Genomic DNA, 17,597 nt, shown 5'->3' on the forward strand with positions numbered 1-17,597 from the left:
GACTGCCTGGCAGTGAAATTGGAAACGTCCAGAGTTTGCACCCACAGGAAAGCTGCCAGCACTGAAAGTTGTAGCTGGTTTTCACTGTCCCTTGGAACTGCATTCGCTGCCACACAGACATTCGCGCTCTGCTAAAGCTTTGCTTGGTAATGGGGCAACACTCTGTATCTCTCTCTGGCAGATCCCGGCTGCCAAATTTGAAACGTCCAGAGATTGCGTCCACAGGAAAGCTGCCAGCACTGAAAGCTGCAGCTGGTTTTCACTGTCCCTTGGAACTGCATTCGCTGCCACACAGACATTCACGCTCTGGTAAAGCATTGCTTCGAAATGGAGCAACACTCTGTATATCTCTCTGGCAGAGCCCGGCTGCCAAATTGGAAACGTCCAGAGATTGCGCCACAGGAAAGCTGCCAGCACTGAAAGCTCTAGCTGGTTTTCACTGTCCCTTGGAACTGCATTCGCTGCCACACAGACATTCGCGCTCTGCTAAAGCTTTGCTAGGTACTGGGGGAAAACTCTGTATAACTCTCTCCGACTGCCCGGCAGTGAAATTGGAAACGTCCAGCGATAGCGCCCACAGGAAAGCTGCCAGCACTGAAAGCTGTAGCTGGTTTTCACTGTCCCTTGGAACTGCATTCGCTGCCACACAGACATTCGTGCTCTGCTAAAGCTTTGCTTGGTAATGGGACAACACTCTGTATATCTCTCTGGCAGAGCCCGGCTGCCAAATTGGAAACGTCCAGAGATTGCGTCCACAGGAAAGCTGCCAGCACTGAAAGCTGCAGCTGGTTTTCACTGTCCCTTGGAACTGCATTCGCTGCCACACAGACATTCGTGCTCTGCTAAATCTTTGCTTGGTAATGGGGCAACACTCTGTATCTCTCTCTGGCAGAGCCCGTCTTCCAAATTGGAAACGTCCAGAGATTGCGTCCACAGGAAAGCTGCCAGCACTGAAAGCTGCAGCTGGTTTTCACTGTCCCTTGGAACTGCATTCGCTGCCACACAGACATTCGTGCTCTGCTAAAGCTTTGCTTGGTAATGGGGCAACACTCTGTATCTATCTCTGGCAGAGCCCGGCTGCCAAATTGGAAACGTCCAGAGATTGCGCCCACAGGAAAGCTGCCAGCACTGAAAGCTTTAGCTGGTTTACACTGTTCCTTGGAACTGCATTCGCTGCCACACAGACATTCGCGCTCTGCTAAAGCTTTGCTTGCTAATGGGGCAACACTCTGTATCTCTCTCTGGCAGATCCCGGCTGCCAAATTTGAAACGTCCAGAGATTGCGTCCACAGGAAAGCTGCCAGCACTGAAAGCTGCAGCTGGTTTTCACTGTCCCTTGGAACTGCATTCGCTGCCACAGAGACATTCGTGCTCTGCTAAAGCTTTGCTTGGTAATGGGGTAACACTCTGTATGTCTCTGTCCCAGTGCCCGGCTGCCAAATTGGAAACGTCCAGAGATTGCGCCCACAGGAAAGCTGCCAGCACTGAAAGCTGTAGCTGGTTTTCACTGTCCCTTGGAACTGCATTCGCTGCCACACAGACATTCGCGCTCTGCTAAAGCATTGCTTCGAAATGGAGCAACACTCTGTATCTCTCTCTGGCAGAGTCCGGCTGCCAAATTGGAAACGTCCAGAGATTGTGCCCACAGGAAAGCTGCCAGCACTGAAAGCTGTAGCTGGTTTTCACTGTCCCTTGGAACTGCATTCGCTGCCACACAGACATTCGCGCTCTGCTAAAGCTTTGCTAGGTAATGGGGCAACACTCTGTATGACTCTCTCCGACTGCCCGGCAGTGAAATTGGAAACGCCCAGAGTTTGCACCCACAGGAAAGCTGCCAGCACTGAAAGCTGTAGCTGGTTTTCACTGTCCCTTGGAACTGCATTCGCTGCCACACAGACATTCGCGCTCTGCTAAAGCTTTGCTTGGTAATGGGGCAACACTCTGTATCTCTCTCTGGCAGAGCCCGGCTGCCAAATTGGAAACGTCCAGAGATTGCGCCCACACGAAAGCTGCCAGCACTGAAAGCTGTAGCTGGTTTTCACTGTCCCTTGGAACTGCATTCGCTGCCACACAGACATTCGTGCTCTGCTAAAGCTTTGCTTGGTAATGGGACAACACTCTGTATATCTCTCTGGCAGAGCCCGGCTGCCAAATTGGAAACGTCCAGAGATTGCGTCCACAGGAAAGCTGCCAGCACTGAAAGCTGCAGCTGGTTTTCACTGTCCCTTGGAACTGCATTCGCTGCCACACAGACATTCGTGCTCTGCTAAATCTTTGCTTGGTAATGGGGCAACACTCTGTATCTCTCTCTGGCAGAGCCCGTCTTCCAAATTGGAAACGTCCAGAGATTGTGCCCACAGGAAAGCTGCCAGCACTGAAAGCTGCAGCTGGTTTTCACTGTCCCTTGGAACTGCATTCGCTGCCACACAGACATTCGTGCTCTGCTAAAGCTTTGCTTGGTAATGGGGTAACACTCTGTATGTCTCTGTCCCAGTGCCCGGCTGCCAAATTGGAAACGTCCAGAGATTTCGCCCACAGGAAAGCTGCCAGCACTGAAAGCTGTAGCTGGTTTTCACTGTCCCTTGGAACTGCATTCGCTGCCACACAGACATTCGCGCTCTGCTAAAGCTTTGCTAGGTAATGGGGCAACACTGTATAACTCTCTCCGACTGCCCGGCAGTGAAATTGGAAACGTCCAGCGATAGCGCTCACAGGAAAGCTGCCAGCACTGAAAGCTCTAGCTGGTTTTCACTGTCCCTTGGAACTGCATTCGCTGCCACACAGACATTCGTGCTCTGCTAAAGCTTTGCTTGGTAATGGGGCAACACTCTGTATCTCTCTCTGGCAGAGCCCGGCTGCCAAATTGGAAACGTCCAGAGATTGCGCCCACAGGAAAGCTGCCAGCACTGAAAGCTGTAGCTGGTTTTCACTGTCCCTTGGAACTGCATTCGCTGCCACACAGACATTCGCGCTCTGCTAAAGCATTGCTTTGAAATGGAGCAACACTCTGTATCTCTCTCTGGCAGAGTCCGGCTGCCAAATTGGAAACGTCCAGAGATTGTGCCCACAGGAAAGCTGCCAGCACTGAAAGCTGTAGCTGGTTTTCACTGTCCCTTGGAACTGCATTCGCTGCCACACAGACATTCGCGCTCTGCTAAAGCTTTGCTAGGTAATGGGGCAACACTCTGTATGACTCTCTCCGACTGCCCGGCAGTGAAATTGGAAACGTCCAGAGTTTGCACCCACAGGAAAGCTGCCAGCACTGAAAGTTGTAGCTGGTTTTCACTGTCCCTTGGAACTGCATTCGCTGCCACACAGACATTCGCGCTCTGCTAAAGCTTTGCTTGGTAATGGGGCAACACTCTGTATCTCTCTCTGGCAGATCCCGGCTGCCAAATTTGAAACGTCCAGAGATTGCGTCCACAGGAAAGCTGCCAGCACTGAAAGCTGCAGCTGGTTTTCACTGTCCCTTGGAACTGCATTCGCTGCCACACAGACATTCACGCTATGGTAAAGCATTGCTTCGAAATGGAGCAACACTCTGTATATCTCTCTGGCAGAGCCCGGCTGCCAAATTGGAAACGTCCAGAGATTGCGCCACAGGAAAGCTGCCAGCACTGAAAGCTCTAGCTGGTTTACACTGTTCCTTGGAACTGCATTCGCTGCCACACAGACATTCGCGCTCAGCTAAAGCTTTGCTACGTACTGGGGGAAAACTCTGTATAACTCTCTCCGACTGCCCGGCATTGAAATTGGAAATGTCCAGCGATAGCGGCCACACGAAAGCTGCCAGCAGTGAAAGCTCTAGCTGGTTTTCACTGTCCCTTGGAACTGCATTCGCTGCCACACAGACATTCGCGCTCTGCTAAAGCTTTGCTAGGTACTGGGGGAAAACTCTGTATAACTCTCTCCGACTGCCCGGCAGTGAAATTGGAAACGTACAGCGATAGCGCCCACAGGAAAGCTGCCAGCACTGAAAGCTGTAGCTGGTTTTCACTGTCCCTTGGAACTGCATTCGCTGCCACACAGACATTCGTGCTCTGCTAAAGCTTTGCTTGGTAATGGGACAACACTCTGTATATCTCTCTGGCAGAGCCCGGCTGCCAAATTGGAAACGTCCAGAGATTGCGTCCACAGGAAAGCTGCCAGCACTGAAAGCTGCAGCTGGTTTTCACTGTCCCTTGGAACTGCATTCGCTGCCACACAGACATTCGTGCTCTGCTAAATCTTTGCTTGGTAATGGGGCAACACTCTGTATCTCTCTCTGGCAGAGCCCGTCTTCCAAATTGGAAACGTCCAGAGATTGTGCCCACAGGAAAGCTGCCAGCACTGAAAGCTGCAGCTGGTTTTCACTGTCCCTTGGAACTGCATTCGCTGCCACACAGACATTCGTGCTCTGCTAAAGCTTTGCTTGGTAATGGGGTAACACTCTGTATGTCTCTGTCCCAGTGCCCGGCTGCCAAATTGGAAACGTCCAGAGATTTCGCCCACAGGAAAGCTGCCAGCACTGAAAGCTGTAGCTGGTTTTCACTGTCCCTTGGAACTGCATTCGCTGCCACACAGACATTCGCGCTCTGCTAAAGCTTTGCTAGGTAATGGGGCAACACTCTGTATGACTCTCTCCGACTGCCTGGCAGTGAAATTGGAAACGTCCAGAGTTTGCACCCACAGGAAAGCTGCCAGCACTGAAAGTTGTAGCTGGTTTTCACTGTCCCTTGGAACTGCATTCGCTGCCACACAGACATTCGCGCTCTGCTAAAGCTTTGCTTGGTAATGGGGCAACACTCTGTATCTCTCTCTGGCAGATCCCGGCTGCCAAATTTGAAACGTCCAGAGATTGCGTCCACAGGAAAGCTGCCAGCACTGAAAGCTGCAGCTGGTTTTCACTGTCCCTTGGAACTGCATTCGCTGCCACACAGACATTCGTGCTCTGCTAAAGCTTTGCTTGGTAATGGGGCAACACTCTGTATCTATCTCTGGCAGAGCCTGGCTGCCAAATTTGAAACGTCCAGAGATTGCGTCCACAGGAAAGCTGCCAGCACTGAAAGCTGCAGCTGGTTTTCACTGTCCCTTGGAACTGCATTCGCTGCCACACAGACATTCGTGCTCTGCTAAAGCTTTGCTTGGTAATGGGGTAACACTCTCTATGTCTCTGTCCCAGTGCCCGGCTGCCAAATTGGAAACGTCCAGAGATTGCGCCCACAGGAAAGCTGCCAGCACTGAAAGCTGTAGCTGGTTTTCACTGTCCCTTGGAACTGCATTCGCTGCCACACAGACATTCGCGCTCTGCTAAAGCATTGCTTCGAAATGGAGCAACACTCTGTATCTCTCTCTGGCAGAGTCCGGCTGCCAAATTGGAAACGTCCAGAGATTGTGCCCACAGGAAAGCTGCCAGCACTGAAAGCTGTAGCTGGTTTTCACTGTCCCTTGGAACTGCATTCGCTGCCACACAGACATTCGCGCTCTGCTAAAGCTTTGCTAGGTAATGGGGCAACACTCTGTATGACTCTCTCCGACTGCCCGGCAGTGAAATTGGAAACGTCCAGAGTTTGCACCCACAGGAAAGCTGCCAGCACTGAAAGCTGTAGCTGGTTTTCACTGTCCCTTGGAACTGCATTCGCTGCCACACAGACATTCGCGCTCTGCTAAAGCTTTGCTTGGTAATGGGGCAACACTCTGTATCTCTCTCTGGCAGAGCCCGGCTGCCAAATTGGAAACGTCCAGAGATTGCGCCCACACGAAAGCTGCCAGCACTGAAAGCTGTAGCTGGTTTTCACTGTCCCTTGGAACTGCATTCGCTGCCACACAGACATTCGTGCTCTGCTAAAGCTTTGCTTGGTAATGGGACAACACTCTGTATATCTCTCTGGCAGAGCCCGGCTGCCAAATTGGAAACGTCCAGAGATTGCGTCCACAGGAAAGCTGCCAGCACTGAAAGCTGCAGCTGGTTTTCACTGTCCCTTGGAACTGCATTCGCTGCCACACAGACATTCGTGCTCTGCTAAATCTTTGCTTGGTAATGGGACAACACTCTGTATCTCTCTCTGGCAGAGCCCGTCTTCCAAATTGGAAACGTCCAGAGATTGTGCCCACAGGAAAGCTGCCAGCACTGAAAGCTGCAGCTGGTTTTCACTGTCCCTTGGAACTGCATTCGCTGCCACACAGACATTCGTGCTCTGCTAAAGCTTTGCTTGGTAATGGGGTAACACTCTGTATGTCTCTGTCCCAGTGCCCGGCTGCCAAATTGGAAACGTCCAGAGATTTCGCCCACAGGAAAGCTGCCAGCACTGAAAGCTGTAGCTGGTTTTCACTGTCCCTTGGAACTGCATTCGCTGCCACACAGACATTCGCGCTCTGCTAAAGCTTTGCTAGGTAATGGGGCAAAACTCTGTATAACTCTCTCCGACTGCCCGGCAGTGAAATTGGAAACGTCCAGCGATAGCGCTCACAGGAAAGCTGCCAGCACTGAAAGCTCTAGCTGGTTTTCACTGTCCCTTGGAACTGCATTCGCTGCCACACAGACATTCGTGCTCTGCTAAAGCTTTGCTTGGTAATGGGGCAACACTCTGTATCTCTCTCTGGCAGAGCCCGGCTGCCAAATTGGAAACGTCCAGAGATTGCGCCCACAGGAAAGCTGCCAGCACTGAAAGCTGTAGCTGGTTTTCACTGTCCCTTGGAACTGCATTCGCTGCCACACAGACATTCGCGCTCTGCTAAAGCATTGCTTTGAAATGGAGCAACACTCTGTATCTCTCTCTGGCAGAGTCCGGCTGCCAAATTGGAAACGTCCAGAGATTGTGCCCACAGGAAAGCTGCCAGCACTGAAAGCTGTAGCTGGTTTTCACTGTCCCTTGGAACTGCATTCGCTGCCACACAGACATTCGCGCTCTGCTAAAGCTTTGCTAGGTAATGGGGCAACACTCTGTATGACTCTCTCCGACTGCCTGGCAGTGAAATTGGAAACGTCCAGAGTTTGCACCCACAGGAAAGCTGCCAGCACTGAAAGTTGTAGCTGGTTTTCACTGTCCCTTGGAACTGCATTCGCTGCCACACAGACATTCGCGCTCTGCTAAAGCTTTGCTTGGTAATGGGGCAACACTCTGTATCTCTCTCTGGCAGATCCCGGCTGCCAAATTTGAAACGTCCAGAGATTGCGTCCACAGGAAAGCTGCCAGCACTGAAAGCTGCAGCTGGTTTACACTGTTCCTTGGAACTTCATTCGCTGCCACACAGACATTCGCGCTCTGCTAAAGCTTTGCTTGGTAATGGGGCAACACTCTGTATCTCTCTCTGGCAGATCCCGGCTGCCAAATTTGAAACGTCCAGAGATTGCGTCCACAGGAAAGCTGCCAGCACTGAAAGCTGCAGCTGGTTTTCACTGTCCCTTGGAACTGCATTCGCTGCCACACAGACATTCGTGCTCTGCTAAAGCTTTGCTTGGTAATGGGGTAACACTCTGTATGTCTCTGTCCCAGTGCCCGGCTGCCAAATTGGAAACGTCCAGAGATTGCGCCCACAGGAAAGCTGCCAGCACTGAAAGCTGTAGCTGGTTTTCACTGTCCCTTGGAACTGCATTCGCTGCCACACAGACATTCGCGCTCTGTTAAAACATTGCTTCGAAATGGAGCAACACTCTGTATCTCTCTCTGGCAGAGTCCGGCTGCCAAATTGGAAACGTCCAGAGATTGTGCCCACAGGAAAGCTGCCAGCACTGAAAGCTGTAGCTGGTTTTCACTGTCCCTTGGAACTGCATTCGCTGCCACACAGACATTCGCGCTCTGCTAAAGCTTTGCTAGGTAATGGGGCAACACTCTGTATGACTCTCTCCGACTGCCTGGCAGTGAAATTGGAAACGTCCAGAGTTTGCACCCACAGGAAAGCTGCCAGCACTGAAAGTTGTAGCTGGTTTTCACTGTCCCTTGGAACTGCATTCGCTGCCACACAGACATTCGCGCTCTGCTAAAGCTTTGCTTGGTAATGGGGCAACACTCTGTATCTCTCTCTGGCAGAGCCCGGCTGCCAAATTGGAAACGTCCAGAGATTGCGCCCACACGAAAGCTGCCAGCACTGAAAGCTGTAGCTGGTTTTCACTGTCCCTTGGAACTGCATTCGCTGCCACACAGACATTCACGCTCTGGTAAAGCATTGCTTCGAAATGGAGCAACACTCTGTATATCTCTCTGGCAGAGCCCGGCTGCCAAATTGGAAACGTCCAGAGATTGCGCCACAGGAAAGCTGCCAGCACTGAAAGCTCTAGCTGGTTTTCACTGTCCCTTGGAACTGCATTCGCTGCCACACAGACATTCGCGCTCAGCTAAAGCTTTGCTACGTACTGGGGGAAAACTCTGTATAACTCTCTCCGACTGCCCGGCATTGAAATTGGAAATGTCCAGCGATAGCGGCCACACGAAAGCTGCCAGCAGTGAAAGCTCTAGCTGGTTTTCACTGTCCCTTGGAACTGCATTCGCTGCCACACAGACATTCGCGCTCTGCTAAAGCTTTGCTAGGTACTGGGGGAAAACTCTGTATAACTCTCTCCGACTGCCCGGCAGTGAAATTGGAAACGTCCAGCGATAGCGCCCACAGGAAAGCTGCCAGCACTGAAAGCTGTAGCTGGTTTTCACTGTCCCTTGGAACTGCATTCGCTGCCACACAGACATTCGTGCTCTGCTAAAGCTTTGCTTGGTAATGGGACAACACTCTGTATATCTCTCTGGCAGAGCCCGGCTGCCAAATTTGAAACGTCCAGAGATTGCGTCCACAGGAAAGCTGCCAGCACTGAAAGCTGCAGCTGGTTTTCACTGTCCCTTGGAACTGCATTCGCTGCCACACAGACATTCGTGCTCTGCTAAATCTTTGCTTGGTAATGGGGCAACACTCTGTATCTCTCTCTGGCAGAGCCCGTCTTCCAAATTGGAAACGTCCAGCGATAGCGCCCACAGGAAAGCTGCCAGCACTGAAAGCTGCAGCTGGTTTTCACTGTCCCTTGGAACTGCATTCGCTGCCACACAGACATTCGTGCTCTGCTAAAGCTTTGCTTGGTAATGGGGTAACACTCTGTATGTCTCTGTCCCAGTGCCCGGCTGCCAAATTGGAAACGTCCAGAGATTTCGCCCACAGGAAAGCTGCCAGCACTGAAAGCTGTAGCTGGTTTTCACTGTCCCTTGGAACTGCATTCGCTGCCACACAGACATTCGCGCTCTGCTAAAGCTTTGCTAGGTAATGGGGCAACACTGTATAACTCTCTCCGACTGCCCGGCAGTGAAATTGGAAACGTCCAGCGATAGCGCTCACAGGAAAGCTGCCAGCACTGAAAGCTCTAGCTGGTTTTCACTGTCCCTTGGAACTGCATTCGCTGCCACACAGACATTCGTGCTCTGCTAAAGCTTTGCTTGGTAATGGGGCAACACTCTGTATCTCTCTCTGGCAGAGCCCGGCTGCCAAATTGGAAACGTCCAGAGATTGCGCCCACAGGAAAGCTGCCAGCACTGAAAGCTGTAGCTGGTTTTCACTGTCCCTTGGAACTGCATTCGCTGCCACACAGACATTCGCGCTCTGCTAAAGCTTTGCTAGGTAATGGGGCAACACTGTATAACTCTCTCCGACTGCCCGGCAGTGAAATTCGAAACGTCCAGCGATAGCGCCCACAGGAAAGCTGCCAGCACTGAAAGCTGTAGCTGGTTTTCACTGTCCCTTGGAACTGCATTCGCTGCCACACAGACATTCGTGCTCTGCTAAAGCTTTGCTTCGTAATGGGGCAACACTCTGTATCTCTCTCTGGCAGAGCCCGGCTGCCAAATTGGAAACGTCCAGCGATAGCGCCCACAGGAAAGCTGCCAGCACTGAAAGCTGTAGCTGGTTTTCACTGTCCCTTGGAACTGCATTCGCTGCCACACAGACATTCGCGCTCTGCTAAAGCATTGCTTCGAAATGGAGCAACACTCTGTATCTCTCTCTGGCAGAGTCCGGCTGCCAAATTGGAAACGTCCAGAGATTGTGCCCACAGGAAAGCTGCCAGCACTGAAAGCTGTAGCTGGTTTTCACTGTCCCTTGGAACTGCATTCGCTGCCACACAGACATTCGCGCTCTGCTAAAGCTTTGCTAGGTAATGGGGCAACACTCTGTATGACTCTCTCCGACTGCCCGGCAGTGAAATTGGAAACGTCCAGAGTTTGCACCCACAGGAAAGCTGCCAGCACTGAAAGCTGTAGCTGGTTTTCACTGTCCCTTGGAACTGCATTCGCTGCCACACAGACATTCGCGCTCTGCTAAAGCTTCGCTTGGTAATGGGGCAACACTCTGTATCTCTCTCTGGCAGAGCCCGGCTGCCAAATTGGAAACGTCCAGAGATTGCGCCCACACGAAAGCTGCCAGCACTGAAAGCTGTAGCTGGTTTTCACTGTCCCTTGGAACTGCATTCACTGACACACAGACATTCACGCTCTGGTAAAGCATTGCTTCGAAATGGAGTAACACTCTGTATATCTCTCTGGCAGAGCCCGGCTGCCAAATTGGAAACGTCCAGAGATTGCGCCCACAAGAAAGCTGCCAGCACTGAAAGCTCTAGCTGGTTTTCACTGTCCCTTGGAACTGCATTCGCTGCCACACAGACATTCGCGCTCAGCTAAAGCTTTGCTACGTACTGGGGGAAAACTCTGTATAACTCTCTCCGACTGCCCGGCATTGAAATTGGAAATGTCCAGCGATAGCGGCCACACGAAAGCTGCCAGCAGTGAAAGCTCTAGCTGGTTTTCACTGTCCCTTGGAACTGCATTCGCTGCCAAACAGACATTCGCGCTCTGCTAAAGCTTTGCTAGGTAATGGGGCAACACTGTATAACTCTCTCCGACTGCCCGGCAGTGAAATTGGAAACGTCCAGCGATAGCGCCCACAGGAAAGCTGCCAGCACTGAAAGCTGTAGCTGGTTTTCACTGTCCCTTGGAACTGCATTCGCTGCCACACAGACATTCACGCTCTGGTAAAGCATTGCTTCGAAATGGAGCAACACTCTGTATATCTCTCTGGCAGAGCCCGGCTGCCAAATTGGAAACGTCCAGAGATTGCGCCCACAGGAAAGCTGCCAGCACTGAAAGCTGTAGCTGGTTTTCACTGTCCCTTGGAACTGCATTCGCTGCCACACAGACATTCGCGCTCTGCTAAAGCTTTGAGAGGTAATGGGGCAACACTGTATAACTCTCTCCGACTGCCCGGCAGTGAAATTGGAAACGTCCAGCGATAGCGCCCACAGGAAAGCTGCCAGCACTGAAAGCTGTAGCTGGTTTTCACTGTCCCTTGGAACTGCATTCGCTGCCACACAGACATTCGTGCTCTGCTAAAGCTTTGCTTGGTAATGGGGCAACACTCTGTATCTCTCTCTGGCAGAGGCCGGCTGCCAAATTGGAAACGTCCAGAGATTGCGCCCACAGGAAAGCTGCCAGCACTGAAAGCTGTAGCTGGTTTTCACTGTCCCTTGGAACTGCATTCGCTGCCACACAGACATTCGCGCTCTGCTAAAGCATTGCTTCGAAATGGAGCAACACTCTGTATCTCTCTCTGGCAGAGTCCGGCTGCCAAATTGGAAACGTCCAGAGATTGTGCCCACAGGAAAGCTGCCAGCACTGAAAGCTGTAGCTGGTTTTCACTGTCCCTTGGAACTGCATTCGCTGCCACACAGACATTCGCGCTCTGCTAAAGCTTTGCTAGGTAATGGGGCAACACTCTGTATGACTCTCTCCGACTGCCCGGCAGTGAAATTGGAAACGTCCAGAGTTTGCACCCACAGGAAAGCTGCCAGCACTGAAAGCTGTAGCTGGTTTTCACTGTCCCTTGGAACTGCATTCGCTGCCACACAGACATTCGCGCTCTGCTAAAGCTTTGCTTGGTAATGGGGCAACACTCTGTATCTCTCTCTGGCAGAGCCCGGCTGCCAAATTGGAAACGTCCAGAGATTGCGCCCACACGAAAGCTGCCAGTACTGAAAGCTGTAGCTGGTTTTCACTGTCCCTTGGAACTGCATTCGCTGCCACACAGACATTCACGCTCTGCTAAAGCTTTGCTTGGTAATGGGGTAACACTGTATAACTCTCTCCGACTGCCCGGCAGTGAAATTGGAAACGTCCAGCGATAGCGCCCACAGGAAAGCTGCCAGCACTGAAAGCTGTAGCTGGTTTTCACTGTCCCTTGGAACTGCATTCGCTGCCACACAGACATTCGCGCTCTGCTAAAGCATTGCTTCGAAATGGAGCAACACTCTGTATCTCTCTCTGGCAGAGTCCGGCTGCCAAATTGGAAACGTCCAGAGATTGTGCCCACAGGAAAGCTGCCAGCACTGAAAGCTGTAGCTGGTTTTCACTGTCCCTTGGAACTGCATTCGCTGCCACACAGACATTCGCGCTCTGCTAAAGCTTTGCTAGGTAATGGGGCAACACTCTGTATGACTCTCTCCGACTGCCCGGCAGTGAAATTGGAAACGTCCAGAGTTTGCACCCACAGGAAAGCTGCCAGCACTGAAAGCTGTAGCTGGTTTTCACTGTCCCTTGGAACTGCATTCGCTGCCACACAGACATTCGCGCTCTGCTAAAGCTTTGCTTGGTAATGGGGCAACACTCTGTATCTCTCTCTGGCAGAGCCCGGCTGCCAAATTGGAAACGTCCAGAGATTGCGCCCACACGAAAGCTGCCAGTACTGAAAGCTGTAGCTGGTTTTCACTGTCCCTTGGAACTGCATTCGCTGCCACACAGACATTCACGCTCTGCTAAAGCTTTGCTTGGTAATGGGGTAACACTGTATAACTCTCTCCGACTGCCCGGCAGTGAAATTGGAAACGTCCAGCGATAGCGCCCACAGGAAAGCTGCCAGCACTGAAAGCTGTAGCTGGTTTTCACTGTCCCTTGGAACTGCATTCGCTGCCACACAGACATTCGCGCTCTGCTAAAGCATTGCTTCGAAATGGAGCAACACTCTGTATCTCTCTCTGGCAGAGTCCGGCTGCCAAATTGGAAACGTCCAGAGATTGTGCCCACAGGAAAGCTGCCAGCACTGAAAGCTGTAGCTGGTTTTCACTGTCCCTTGGAACTGCATTCGCTGCCACACAGACATTCGCGCTCTGCTAAAGCTTTGCTAGGTAATGGGGCAACACTCTGTATGACTCTCTCCGACTGCCCGGCAGTGAAATTGGAAACGTCCAGAGTTTGCAATCACAGGAAAGCTGCCAGCACTGAAAGCTGTAGCTGGTTTTCACTGTCCCTTGGAACTGCATTCGCTGCCACACAGACATTCGCGCTCTGCTAAAGCTTCGCTTGGTAATGGGGCAACACTCTGAATCTCTCTCTGGCAGAGCCCGGCTGCCAAATTGGAAACGTCCAGAGATTGCGCCCACAGGAAAGCTGCCAGCACTGAAAGCTCTAGCTGGTTTTCACTGTCCCTTGGAACTGCATTCGCTGCCACACAGACATTCGCGCTCAGCTAAAGCTTTGCTATGTACTGGGGGAAAACTCTGTATAAATCTCTCCGACTGCCCGGCATTAAAATTGGAAATGTCCAGCGATAGCGGCCACACGAAAGCTGCCAGCAGTGAAAGCTGTAGCTGGTCTTCACTGTCCCTTGGAACTGCATTCGCTGCCACACAGACATTCGCGCTCTGCTAAAGCTTTGCTAGGTACTGGGGGAAAACTCTGTATAACTCTCTCCGACTGCCCGGCATTGAAATTGGAAATGTCCAGCGATAGCGGCCACACGAAAGCTGCCAGCAGTGAAAGCTGTAGCTGGTTTTCACTGTCCCTTGGAACTGCATTCGCTGCCACACAGACATTCGTGCTCTGCTAAAGCTTTGCTTGGTAATGGGACAACACTCTGTATATCTCTCTGGCAGATCCCGGCTGCCAAATTGGAAACGTCCAGAGATTGCGCCCACAGGAAAGCTGCCAGCACTGAAAGCTGCAGCTGGTTTTCACTGTCCCTTGGAACTGCATTCGCTGCCACACAGACATTCGCGCTCTGCTAAAGCTTTGCTAGGTAATGGGGCAACACTCTGTATGACTCTCTCCGACTGCCCGGCAGTGAAATTGGAAACGTCCAGAGTTTGCACCCACAGGAAAGCTGCCAGCAGTGAAAGCTGTAGCTGGTTTTCACTGTCCCTTGGAACTGCATTCGCTGCCACACAGACATTCGCGCTCTGCTAAAGCTTTGCTTGGTAATGGGGAAACACTCTGTATCTCTCTCTGGCAGAGCCCGTCTTCCAAATTGGAAACGTCCAGAGATTGCGCCCACAGGAAAGCTGCCAGCACTGAAAGCTGTAGCTGGTTTTCACTGTCCCTTGGAACTGCATTCGCTGCCACACAGACATTCGCGCTGAGCTAAAGCTTTGCTAGGTAATGGGGCAAACCTCTGTATAACTCTCTCCGACTGCCCGGCAGTGAAATTGGAAACGTCCAGCGATAGAGGCCACACGAAAGCTGCCAGCAGTGAAAGCTGTAGCTGGTTTTCACTGTCCCTTGGAACTGCATTCGCTGCCACACAGACATTCGCGCTCTGCTAAAGCTTTGCTTGGTAATGGGGCAACACTCTGTATCTATCTCTGGCAGAGCCCGGCTGCCAAATTGGAAACGTCCAGAGAGTGCGCCCGCAAGAATGCCGCCAGCACTGAAAGCTGTAGCTGGTTTTCACTGTCCCTTGGAACTGCATTCGCTGCCACACAGACATTCGTGCTCTGCTAAAGCTTTGCTAGGTAATGGGGCAACACTCTGTATCTCTCTCTGGCAGAGCCCGTCTTCCAAATTGGAAATGTCCAGAGATTGCGTCCACAGGAAAGCTGCCAGCACTGAAAGCTGCAGCTGGTTTTCACTGTCCCTTGGAACTGCATTCGCTGCCACACAGACATTCGTGCTCTGCTAAAGCTTTGCTTGGTAATGGGGTAACACTCTGTATGTCTCTGTCCCAGTGCCCGGCTGCCAAATTGGAAACGTCCAGAGATTGCGCCCACAGGAAAGGTGCCAGCACTGAAAGCTGTAGCTGGTTTTCACTGTCCCTTGGAACTGCATTCGCTGCCACACAGACATTCGCGCTCTGCTAAAGCATTGCTTCGAAATGGAGCAACACTCTGTATCTCTCTCTGGCAGAGTCCGGCTGCCAAATTGGAAACATCCAGAGATTGTGCCCACAGGAAAGCTGCCAGCACTGAAAGCTGTAGCTGGTTTTCACTGTCCCTTGGAACTGCATTCGCTGCCACACAGACATTCGCGCTCTGCTAAAGCTTTGCTAGGTAATGGGGCAACACTCTGTATGACTCTCTCCGACTGCCCGGCAGTGAAATTGGAAACGTCCAGAGTTTGCACCCACATGAAAGCTGCCAGCACTGAAAGCTGTAGCTGGTTTTCACTGTCCCTTGGAACTGCATTCGCTGCCACACAGACATTCGCGCTCTGCTAAAGCTTTGCATGGTAATGGGGCAACACTCTGTATCTCTCTCTGGCAGAGCCCGGCTGCCAAATTGGAAACGTCCAGAGATTTCGCCCACAGGAAAGCTGCCAGCACTGAAAGCTGTAGCTGGTTTTCACTGTCCCTTGGAACTGCATTCGCTGCCACACAGACATTCGCGCTCTGCTAAAGCTTTGCTAGGTAATGGGGCAACACTGTATAACTCTCTCCGACTGCCCGGCAGTGAAATTGGTCCAGCGATAGCGCCCACAGGAAAGCTGCCAGCACTGAAAGCTGTAGCTGGTTTTCACTGTCCCTTGGAACTGCATTCGCTGCCACACAGACATTCCCGCTCTGGTAAAGCATTGCTTCGAAATGGAGCAACACTCTGTATATCTCTCTGGCAGAGCCCGGCTGCCAAATTGGAAACGTCCAGAGATTGCGCCCACAGGAAAGCTGCCAGCACTGAAAGCTCTAGCTGGTTTTCACTGTCCCTTGGAACTGCATTCGCTGCCACACAGACATTCGCGCTCAGCTAAAGCTTTGCTAGGTACTGGGGGAAAACTCTGTATAACTCTCTCCGACTGCCCGGCACTGAAATTGGAAATGTCCAGCGATAGCGGCCACACGAAAGCTGCCAGCAGTGAAAGCTGTAGCTGGTTTTCACTGTCCCTTGGAACTGCATTCGCTGCCACACAGACATTCGCGCTCTGCTAAAGCTTTGCTAGGTACTGGGGGAAAACTCTGTATAACTCTCTCCGACTGCCCGGCATTGAAATTGGAAATGTCCAGCGATAGCGGCCACACGAAAGCTGCTAGCAGTGAAAGCTGTAGCTGGTTTTCACTGTCCCTTGGAACTGCATTCGCTGCCACACAGACATTCGTGCTCTGCTAAAGCTTTGCTTGGTAATGGGGCAACACTCTGTATATCTCTCTGGCAGATCCCGGCTGCCAAATTGGAAACGTCCAGAGATTGCGTCCACAGGAAAGCTGCCAGCACTGAAAGCTGCAGCTGGTTATCACTGTCCATTGGAACTGCATTCGCTGCCACACAGACATTCGCGCTCTGCTAAAGCTTTGCTTGGTAATGGGGCAACACTCTGTATCTATCTCTGGCAGAGCCCGGCTGCCAAATTGGAAACGTCCAGAGAGTGCGCCCGCAAGAATGCCGCCAGCACTGAAAGCTGTAGCTGGTTTTCACTGTCCCTTGGAACTGCATTCGCTGCCACACAGACATTCGTGCTCTGCTAAAGCTTTGCTTGGTAATGGGGCAACACTCTGTATCTCTCTCTGGCAGAGCCCGGCTGCCAAATTGGAAACGTCCAGAGATTGCGTCCACAGGAAAGCTGCCAGCACTGAAACCTGCAGCTGGTTTTCACTGTCCCTTGGAACTGCATTCGCTGCCACACAGACATTCGTGCTCTGCTAAAGCTTTGCTTGGTAATGGGGTAACACTCTGTATGTCTCTGTCCCAGTGCCCGGCTGCCAAATTGGAAACGTCCAGAGATTGCGCCCACAGGAAAGCTGCCAGCACTGAAAGCTGTAGCTGGTTTTCACTGTCCCTTGGAACTGCATTAGCTGCCACACAGACATTCGCGCTCTGCTAAAGCATTGCTTCGAAATGGAGCAACACTCTGTATCTCTCTCTGGCAGAGTCCGGCTGCCAAATTGGAAACGTCCAGAGATTGTGCCCACAGGAAAGCTGCCAACACTGAAAGCTGTAGCTGGTTTTCACTGTCCCTTGGAACTGCATTCGCTGCCACACAGACATTCGCGCTCTGCTAAAGCTTTGCATGGTAATGGGGCAACACTCTGTATCTCTCTCTGGCAGAGCCCGGCTGCCAAATTGGAAACGTCCAGAGATTGCACCCACAGGAAAGCTGCCAGCACTGAAAGCTGTAGCTGGTTTTCACTGTCCCTTGGAACTGCATTCGCTGCCACACAGACATTCGCGCTCTGCTAAAGCTTTGCTAGGTAATGGGGCAACACTGTATAACTCTCTCCGACTGCCCGGCAGTGAAATTGGAAACGTCCAGCGATAGCGCCCACAGGAAAGCTGCCAGCACTGAAAGCTGTAGCTGGTTTTCACTGTCCCTTGGAACTGCATTCGCTGCCACACAGACATTCACGCTCTGGTAAAGCATTGCTTCGAAATGGAGCAACACTCTGTATATCTCTCTGGC

Source organism: Mycteria americana, chromosome 15, assembly GCF_035582795.1.
Source record: "Mycteria americana isolate JAX WOST 10 ecotype Jacksonville Zoo and Gardens chromosome 15, USCA_MyAme_1.0, whole genome shotgun sequence".
Classification (NCBI taxonomy): domain Eukaryota; kingdom Metazoa; phylum Chordata; class Aves; order Ciconiiformes; family Ciconiidae; genus Mycteria; species Mycteria americana.